At 39.6% G+C, this 9,028-nt stretch overlaps 1 long non-coding RNA gene across 1 annotated transcript; it reads right to left on the reverse strand.

Moving 5' to 3' along the window:
* Positions 1-521: 521 nt before the first annotated feature.
* LOC146959539 (uncharacterized) lies at positions 522-4,201 on the reverse strand. The gene is made up of 4 exons (XR_015035605.1): positions 4,133-4,201; positions 2,983-3,098; positions 1,106-1,230; positions 522-669 (listed from the first exon to the last, which is right to left on the reverse strand). It is a non-coding gene; the product is annotated as an uncharacterized LOC146959539 (long non-coding RNA).
* Positions 4,202-9,028: the final 4,827 nt, after the last annotated feature.

Consider the following 9,028-nt stretch of genomic DNA (forward strand, 5'->3'; position numbering starts at 1 on the left):
TCGAGACGCTTCCGCTACAAAACGAGCTTGAAATATAGACTTATTTAATACTTTTTGGGACAGTTTCGCATTTTGGGGCTTCAATACAAGACGGACATTACATACGAGCAGCATGGAGGTATTTGGATGTTCTTTGGTGTGTCTTTTTGTTACGAAGACAGTTGGTATCCCTTTTTCAACTGTTATATGGACATGCACTGCTACGCCGAGACCCCCTGTAACTCAGAGAAGCCACGGAGGACTCTGAAACTTCTCCCAGCCCTTAGTCCACATGAGGGGGAGGAGATAATGAGTGAATTTTCAATCTTGGGTGAACTATCACTTTAAGGCCCTCAGGCAGCATTTGTATACAGGGGCTTTTTTTGAACATGGTTGTTTCAACAAATGTCTATCAGTATGCCACATCCCATACTTTACAGTGTTGTGGCCCTGATGCTGTGTTTCAAGTAGCTGTAATAATGACATAACTTTACAGTGCACATTGCACAACATTGCACAGCATTTAAAACATTTAAAAGGGCCTTTTTTTGAACATGGACATTTCAACGAAGGTTGCAATGCTTTACAGTGCTGTGGCCCTGATGCGGCATTTGTTTATGAAGGCTTTTTTGACCTTACTTTTCCCCACCGGTGTCCATCCATCCAGGGTACTACAGCGCATGATGTAAGCTGCAAGAAGAAAAAAAACAGAGAAAAGAAAGCACAAATTACAAATGGCATAATGTAACAGCAGTTACAATGACAGTATTGAGAGTTTTTTTTTAATCCAGATGTCACATAATTCACATTGAAATATCTCTATGGTTCACACGAGGAAATTCAGCAAAACTGTGAGGTCACTGAAACAATCAAAACATTAAATGTAGCTATGTGATACATGGGGTTCAAACACTTCAGAAATTATGCCAAATTTGGCCAGATATTGTGATGAATGTGAGAAGGGTCAGAAAAAAGAGGGGAAACCAAACTAGAAATTAAAAGTAGAATTACAACAAATTCATTTTTGAAAATAATTTGTGCTTCTTTATGTTATGTATTTTTACTGATGGATTTCCACAACCTTTCCATATTTCCATAAATTGTTAACAATGAGCAATGTACTTACTTAGAATCCCATTGACTTTGAACTTATCCAGGACTGTCTTCCCATCTGGCACCTTCCCGTGCTTCCCAAAGGCCACAGCATTTCGGCACTCCTCTGCAGTAAAAAACTCAAAAATACAAAAAGTCCTGAAAATGAACAGAGTAAATATAGGAGATTTTGAGTAAACCAGTACAGGCTAAAAATCAATCTTAAACATGCTACTATATCTTATTGGTCTCAATTCTAATCCTCTTAGACTTAGAAGTGATACAAATTAATCTCTTCACATTAGCCTTCAACTAGCATTAACTTTATTCTTTTTGCATTTGCTTCACACTTCTTCACTCATGCGACACTTTACAATAACAATGTATTTGATTTGAATCATGCACTCTGTATTCTATCTTTTCACTTTGTTTTTATTCTATTTAATTATTTAATGATTACTGTATGCATTTTATTATCAACGAGATCAACAAGATTCCCGCGAGTCTATGCATGCGTTTATTATTACTAATTTCTCCAAGATGTCCGCCTCCTCCAGGTAAACAAACACCTGGTTGCATGTTTGTATAACTATTTGCTGTTGTCTGTGGAATAAAAAGGGTGGTGTGTGAGTTGCAAATAGCTAAACGGCGGTAGAACGCACTACCTCCATTTTCTGCTGCTGCTAGGAGGTGGGGACAGAGAGATCTGCTAGATAACAGGAGACATTGAGAGAAAAATCTGCACATTCATTATTCTAGAGGTAAAATATTTGGAAAATATGGCCTATGGTTGTTTTTGCCTAGAATTGTCCTTTAAGCTTTATTGTCTTTCATGCAGACACTGTGATATATGCAACTGCACCCTCTCATTCATTCGTGGTCTCGTACTGCCATCTAGTGGTGCAAATAAATCGCTACGCGACATGACAGCGGGTGATAACGGGAACACCTTTCCTCAGGCAGACACGCCTGTAAGTCCGCCAACATAAATTGTAGATAAAAGCCAGATAGCAGCTGCTAAAACCTTAGTCACGGTGCAGCAAGAAGTAACTACCATCAAGCTAGACGAAGAACCGACGTCAGGACACCGCTGCTCAGGTTAGGCTGTAACAACTTAAGATCGTACTATTTGTTTACATTGTGTTGTGTGTGTGTGTTATTTTAATAACCTAGCTTTCTTTGTACCAAAATCTAAATTTACAGGTGTGATTATCACACCCGTGCTGATATACAGTACAACAGCACTCCCTCTCGTGTGATATTGCTTAATTATACAATTATTGTTCAGCTTCCTAGTAGATTCCTTTCGCCTCCCAAGGACATAGCTTCAGGAAGGTGATGCCCTGAGGTTTTGTTTAACCCTATATGATTAATCAATAACTTGATAATACGATAATTTATGAATAGTGACCATAACTGGTCATGAATCATTACCCTCCATATACCCTACATTGTCAATACATTTTAAAGAATTAAATTCTATAATCTACAATAAAGCGGCAACGGAGTTTCTGTAGGTATCAACAATTAGAGACCTATTTGCACTTTCATGCCTATCCTGGAAAAAAGTTGCTACTTTTTCTGATGAGAATTTTATTTTATTTAAATAAAAAATGTTTAAATCAATTTCCCAGCCCCAAATGTAGTGATAATTTGACCAATAGAGTTGTAAAATTCTGTCACTAAAATGCATACAGTTTCAAGTGGGGGTTACTCTCACCTTTGACATTTCTTTTTAAAAAATCCTGTAAATCAAGTTTGCAGCTGAAGTTTTCCAATATATAGATAATAATAATCCAAGTGATAAGAGACCAGAGACTGTCAAAGATTTTGGTTTTTATAGTGTCCATAGTAAGTTAGAAATGACAATCATGCCAAAAATTAGCTAAGCCATGTAGTGAAATGAATTACCATCTGAGTCATCTTTGGGTGAGCCGGGGTCTGGTTCATAAAAACACATCTTCTTCGGTGGGTTTCGCGCTCTTTTGGGCATCTCTTTCTTGGTATTTCCTGCTGGGCCATCCATTCTGTTAAATACATAAAAATACAATATTTTAATTATTTAAAAAGGTGGTTCAATGTCTTATTTTAGTTACTAGTTTTATCATGTCATTATATCTCATAATTTGGTACAGCAACTTGTTGAAACATTTGGATACAGAGATGTGTTACTGTAACCATATCAGACAACTCAGGAACTGAAAAACATGGTCTTTAAGAGGATATATCCTCTTCAATTTCAACACATCAACAATTTTGTCCACAGCAAGCACTTTGAATATACATGAGGCTCCAATGCAAATATCTTAATTGCCAAAAATGCCATAGGCTACATCATGTTAAGATTTGATCACCAAATCAAACTTGCTGTCTTGTTTGCTAATTATATAATAAAATATGATTAACCACCCACAGAATTCTGAAGAATTATTTATGAACACATGAATACGTATATAAAATTATGTTTAAGTCATCATGAAACAATAAGCAGTATGATCTGCTCTGAGACGCTGGAGGTGTGTGCTGGAGATGCTGAACTCTGTCCAGCTGCCTGCAGAACTCCCTTTTAAACATCCACCATTACAACAAGCCTTGTTTAGAGCAGTCTTGATAAACAACATGGATAATACTGGAAAAAATAACATTCATTAGCCACTTCAATCTAATTTGGCACATATTTTGTAGGTAAATGTGGACTCCTTTCTAAATGACCAGCTAGCAGGCAATCCATCACAATCGTCGTCGTGTTAATTTGAAGATTTTTTCAGTTCAGTAGCCTATTATTTTACTCACTTCATTGTTCGTGAAAAAAAATCCCGAAGAGCATATTCTTTACATAAAGATATTACCACAATAAATTAACCAGTTAACCTTAGCTAACAGTTAATCATAATAAGTTCATGGCCACGTGTGGTCCGGGCCTCACTAGCTAAGTTAGCTTCACTATTAGCCGCATGTGCCGACCAGTTTCTTCGAAAACCACCTCAACCAACATAAACTCTTGCCACCTACATGTTTGCAAAGTTTTACCCAAATTACGCTTTACAAAGATATCGCTTACCTTCTTTTTTTTTCCTTCTGCCTCCCGCACATGGCTCCCGCACTGGCGCACTCCAACCGTTAACGTAAGGCTTCACGTCAGTCAGACTTAGTGCCAATCAATGACCAATCATGATGCAGCAATTGTGACTGATGGCGCTCTCTCCCAATGAAATGTTGACGTTAGGGCTGCATCATCTACTGGGTTCAAAGTTCACATTGGACTTCATTGGACTTTGTTGAAATAGTAACTTTATTGCTCTCAAATTAACAATAAATGACTGTTGTTTTTATTTTACGTTTTATGTGGTTCATGAAAAAAAACCTGAATGATGTGCATTGGAATACTTACAATTATTCATAGAAAATGTAATTAATATAAAAGCAGAAGGTCTTTGCAACCTACAATCATAAATGTTCAATCAATTCATTCTGAGTACAGTTAGGCTATACATAATTAAAAATAAAAAAAATCATGTGGATTACAATAAAGTCAACATGATTAAAAACAACCAAAACATTGATCTCAGTCTGAGAAATCAATGAGTGCTTTTGGAGAGCTCTTCATTTGTTCTGTCTGAGCTTAGTATGAGATGGATAAACTGAAGCTAGAATGAGAATAGATTGAGTTTATAGAGAGAGCTCTCTGATTTCTCTGCATGATATCACAAAGAGACATAACATTTGAGAAACTCTGAGAATTATATTAGAGCTTGTTGAGATCTCTTCTGAAACTTAAAAGGAGACTAAATTGAGATTTAGTGCATCTTATTGCTCTGGAGAAAAAGATGAGACACAGGAGAAACAACCCTTAGTCTCAGTTTGCTGTCACACAGATCTCATAGTTGTCTAGGAGAAGTAAATGAAACATTTTTGAGATCTCTTTTTGAATTTTCTTTTCCTCTGGGCGATGACACACACACACGCACACACACATACATACATAGCTGTGTTTGAATAGTGCTACAGGCTCATTGTTAAAACCGGTGGAACTACAAGTACAGACGTGTAAATCGGACCAAAATATTATTCCTTATAATAATAACAACTAATATTAATAGTTATTAAAACTAATAATAACACACACACACCTTTATCATTAAAGGGCCCATATTATGCAAAATCCACTTTCTATAGGTTTTGTAGTGGTCCTATGTGTTCCCGTGGCCTTTCTGTGACGCCTGGAGGTGAAAAAAGTCTGTTCACTCCCTTAATTGATTTCTACACTTTTTTGAGACCGTGTCTCCAAACGGGCGAATTGGAAGTGCTGGCAGACTTGACGTCAGGATGCGCTGAACTCAAGTGACTCCACCTCCCGGTACTTCCTTATACTCCCCCTGGGCCAGTCTGGAAAACCCCGAGCTCCGCCCGCTGACACTTTTCCGGTACAGCGCCCCCCCCCAAATCCACACACACACACACACACACACACACACACACACACACACACACACACACACAGACTCTAGAGCCACCTTCATGTGATTACAGTTAACAGACACACACACACATCAAAACACACAGGTAACATACAAATGCGCGCGGAAGCGCGCACTCCTCTCCCACACTCTAACACTCACAGGTAACTTCATGTGATTACACACAAACACACACACAGGTAACCTAATGTGATTACAGCTCCTCCATATCAGTGCTTATAGAAAGATGATCATGTGTCTGATCAGCTCTGTCTTGACCTTAAGATCGTGGGTTTGATTCCCATGTTGACAGAGATGGCAAAACCGGCAGTAGCCCCGTGGGCCTTTCAAAATTTCCCCAGAGGAAATTTTCAAGTTAATGCTTTATTACAGTTCGTCCAATGAACGACTCGTGGCGGTTATAGGTATTGACCCCTTGCACGTGACGTCACGTTCCACTCGCGATAGCTCCGGACGCCATGATGGACGGCAAAAGATCAGTGAACGTCAATGTAATTGAATGGGCGCGTTATAGTTTTGTGACATACCGGGGTTGTAGGGTTTCCCCTCCTTTTCCACTGAGCTGGTTCGAGTGCTGGTTCGGAGCCAGAGCCTGACTAGCACCGGTTCTTTGCTTTTCCACCGCTTAAAAACCGGTTATTGGTTCTTAAAACTGGTCTGAAGCACCAACTCCTTGCTGGTCTGGAGCTAAGAACCAGGGCTGGCCACTGGCAACGGGGTTACATGAGCAACAGGACCAGTGCGAAGATATACAGACACGTTATCGATGCCATTATAAGTTAGTTTATCTACAGTGTATAGTCGATGTAAACACAGTTGAAGCTAACTAGCTGAGCTACATGCTGTGGCTAACAACAGCTAACGCTCGTATTAAACATAGCACCGTCACAACGTAGTTGCCGCCGTCGGATCGCGGCGATTACAACGAAGACGGCTTCCTGTTTTCTTTTATTTTTCAGCCGGGTTTAATCAGAGAATGATCACTAATTATACAGACGTCAGGTCAGGTCTTCAACACCCACGGGTCGGACCAGGTTTTAATTTCCAGGTCTGTTAACTGTAGTTAGCAGCAGCAAAGACAGCAGCAGCTGCTGTATGGGGAGTGTGGCACTGACTGACGTTAGCTCCTTAGCAGTGGAAAATGCACAGAAAACTGAGATATTCTACGGCGAATAACAAAAAAACAAACATATATTGCAACGGATGAGTAGATATTCTATTTTAAATAAGTGATAATGCTGTGAGGTTGTAGTGTGAAGTGATCGAGCCACATTGTTGGACGGCACCCATAGACAGTACATTATCACTGAGCACTTTCTGCCGTTCGTCATGGTGTCGCCTCTCGTGTCACGTTCTAATTGTGACGTAGCTGCAAGGGGTCAATATAGTGTCCAACACTGACACTTTTCCGGTACAGCGCCCCCCTCCCCCCCAAAATCCACACACACACGCTCTCTCTCCCCCCGTCCGCCGTCCGTCATTTGACATGAAGATGCGGTAGATACGGGAGGAGCGGTCGGTACCGCGGCCACCAGATGATCGATTTGAATCATTGACTGAAAAACAGCCACCTGTCATTAAAAATGAAATCGCGGATCAGAGAATATTGGAATGATACCGCTTCTCATCAGCGCAGCGGTCCTCATCACGGTATGAGAGACATCTGAACGAGGAAGTCTCCTCTCCCGGCTCATCAGTCCATACAACAGTGCACAGTTTGTGCTGCGCTCCTCAGTTTCACTTGGTTTTTTTTATTTGAAAGTTTCACACAGAACTTTCTGATAGTAGTAGGAGTCTCTCCATGTTTCTCCTTCTGCCACAGTAAAAAAAAAAAGAAAGAAAGAAGGAACATTTAGGCTACATTTTTTCAGACAAGATGCCAGTCTCAGAATTTTTTTTTTTTTTTTTTTTTCGGAAATCAATGCCCAACCCCTGTCCCAATGTCAACACTGGCACATGTACCTGTAGTGAAAACCACACCCTCTCCCCGTGACAGGTGTGGAGTGGACGTGGTTTACACATCTTATTTGCATTTCAAGGTGCAGACACAGAAATGGCTCGTTCGGAGGAGAGCTCTGGAGAGACACTTTTAGATTACTGAGATGTAGAGCTGCAGATTGATTTGGGGACAATACACTAGGAATACTATATGGTTGGACAACTTAGAACCATGTGAAATGGTTGAAAAACAGCATAATATGGGACCTTTAAGACAACATTACAAAATCTACTTAGACTTACAACACAAGTTCATCCTCTTTCTCCTTTCTTTCTTCCCTTCTACCCCTTTTCTCTGTCTTTTTCTTTCTTTCTTTTTCTCTATTTCTTTCTACCCTCTCTCTGTCTTTTTACTTCTTTCTTTCTCTCTATTTCTTTCTACCCTCTCTCTGTCTTTTTACTTATTTCTTTCTTTTGCACATAGAAAGACATTCATCGCTCAGCCTTCAAGTTTTATGTTTTAGCTTTAGCCTTTTTCAACATTACTTCAGCAGTTTCTTCAGCTAACGCAGCGTTGTTTCAACAATTTCTTCAGCTCATTCAGCATTGGTTCAACAATAGCGTTCAGCTGCTTTCAGCATTCACACACATTTCCTGCAGGAAATGTCATCTTTAGCACCCGACTTCAAAACCAAAGTGTCTTGCACCTCCTCGTTGTAACTGGCAAAGGGAAAGTAGCACTTGAGGCGATGTGCAAACTGAAGTGTAAATCGGACCAAAATATTATTCCTAATATTAGTATTAGTTATTAAAACTAATAATAACACACACACACACCTTGAAGACAACATTACAAAATCTACTTAGAGGACATGGGAGAAGAAGTACATTGCTGGTATATTACACTTATGTCGACATGAGCTCCATTGTGTGGCTCCACATTATAATTGCTACATTGACCTACTTTCAACCGCATTATTCTACGACACTGTAGAAATAAATAATTTAGTCGCCTTTATTAATCTCTTTAATTGGATTTTGAAAATAGTCCATCACTGCTATTAAATATTCTGTTCCCAAATATTCCTGTCTACCATGTAATGTATATTCATGTGATTTCATATAGAACAACTGGGCTCTTATGGGAAGAGACCTCACTTGTGATCCTGAAACAATACAGTCTTCTCAGCAGACAAAAAGGTTCAGAAGTCATTTGCACTTTAAATTAATTTCCCAGACTTCTCCGACAAACTGATTGTTTCACTATTCCTGATACACTGTACATTATAGCCAGGAGTGAATGATGTAATTAGCCTTTTAGGGATCGATAATTGTGCAGTTCAGTCTAATCTGGACTTGAATGAGTGATCACTATCAGCTGGGAGCCTCAGAGAAATGCTCCTCCTCCTCCTCTTCTTCCTCTGAACACCATCATATAGAACAGAGCACAGACTTCAGCAGGAGTCAGCCACAGTGGGAACACCACTACACACTTCACATATTTACATGTAGATGTCTTTCTCCTGATGACTGTGTGTTGT

This window comes from Trachurus japonicus, unplaced genomic scaffold (genome assembly GCF_045865225.1).
Source record: "Trachurus japonicus isolate A0001 unplaced genomic scaffold, Traja_1.0 AP031173.1".
Lineage (NCBI taxonomy): Eukaryota > Metazoa > Chordata > Actinopteri > Carangiformes > Carangidae > Trachurus > Trachurus japonicus.